Source organism: Manacus vitellinus, unplaced genomic scaffold (genome assembly GCF_001715985.3).
Source record: "Manacus vitellinus isolate BGI_N305 unplaced genomic scaffold, ASM171598v3 scaffold_183_pilon, whole genome shotgun sequence".
NCBI lineage: Eukaryota > Metazoa > Chordata > Aves > Passeriformes > Pipridae > Manacus > Manacus vitellinus.
In genome coordinates, this window is record NW_021939283.1 from 49,410 (window position 1) to 51,280 (window position 1,871).

Below are 1,871 nucleotides of genomic sequence, written 5' to 3' on the forward strand. Positions count from 1 at the left end.
CCAGGGCTGGGGCACAAGGGCTGTGGGCAAGGAGCAACCCCTGGGAGGGCAGGGAAAAGCTCTTCACCTGTTTAGAGGAGGCTGCAGGTTGTGAGGGCTGCTCAGAGCTCCAGGTCATTACAGAACATTTCTCATAGGAGTTTTAAGAAAGTACAGCAAGTCATGGGATACCTGAAAATGAAGGATCCTGTTCTTTCCATCTTCAAATATGTGTTTTCTGGGTGGGAAATTGGTCCTAAAAATTAATTTCACAGTTCAGGACAAGGCACTGAAACTGCAAATCTATTTCTCTTGGAGGAGAAGAGACCAGGCAGTATCAGAAATCCCCACACCTGTGCCTTACATGTAGCTCTGGGTCACTTTTCCAGTCCCCTCAGGGTTGCTCTGACATTGCCTTCAGAGCCTGCACAGCCAGAGATTCCCCTGGGCAACACTGCATTGCTGGGCTGGAACAGAGAAGATTTACCAAAACTGCCCTTTTAACAGTGTTGCCCTGCACTCATCAGACTGTAGGTATTTGGGTTTATTAAAAATTAATTTGCATGTGAAGTTATGTTCAGGCAGCACGAGGGAAAGCACAGGGCAGATGGGAACAGACGGAGGTGCTCTGCAGCTCTCCTGGCTCTGCACTGAGCTACAGAGAGCTGAGCTGTTTGTCCTCTCTTGTTTAAAGTCTCCTTACATTTTCCATCATAAAAATGAGGATTTGTAGTCCTAACAAGAACGAGTACCAGATGCAACCATAGAAAATAATAAACACAGACAACATTATTTAAAGGACATGCTAAGCCTTTCCACGTCTTGAGAGTAGAGACTGAACTTTTCCATTCAAGGTGGATGATGCCTGACATCCCTTGGGAGGGTTTGATGCTGTCACAAACTAGCTCCATGTCCCCACTGGAGAAGGGGAAAACTGAACCCTTAGCAGCACATGGGCAGAGCTCCTGTTCCTCACAGCAACCTCAGCCAGCACAAACAAGGGAAAGGGAAAGCCTTTCAGTTTGGGGGATTTCTGTGAGAAATAAAATGGCTTTGCTTAGAGGAGTCTGTCTTAACTCTTAACAGGAGTCTGTCCTTTCCTGTTTCTGATCAGNAACACAGCCCTTCTTGGGGTAGATGTGTGGAGATTCCTGCCTTGGCTGGGGACGCCCTCCAAGGACACTCCTCAAGGTTGAGCAAAAGAAATCTCCCCATGACCGCTGGTGTGGTGAGTTCCATCAGATCTCTATGTGAGAATTGTTTCTTTTTGCTGGTTTTAATATAATTGTTTCAATAATTGCTTCAATAGAGTGCACTATCCTATCTTATACTATACTACTAGTAGTTTTAGCCGTTATACTGTGTAGTAAATAATTCTGCTTTAGATCTTTTGTCTGACCATTTGTAAGAATAAATGATTCATTTTATATAAATATTCTCACTTGGCCAATCAATAAAACCAGTTTGAAATAAGTGGTTCAATCACACTTCTGTAATTCCTTAACTTTAATTTTTTGACAAAATCTGAGGCAAAGATTGGATCCCTTATTTCTTAAGGCTCCACAGTGGGACGATGGTTCCTTGATTCCATGAGGTTGCACTGTTTCCCAGCGTTCTTTGGCTCCATAAGGCCCTGCAGTGTCACAATGGACCCGTGATTCCATGAGGTGCCGCAATCAGGTCAAGACTCTCAGTGTAGGTACAAAAACGAACTTAACTTTATTGATTACAGAGGAGTATATATATCTGAGTATACACTTCAAACAGCATCTGATTGGTTGGTTCTGAGTACACAGCTGGTCTTTTTGAGTTTTCTTTCAAGTCCCTCTATCGTACTTAAACATCCTGGTCTGTGACATCCCTCAAGTTTTATGGCCTTGTTTACTTCGCTT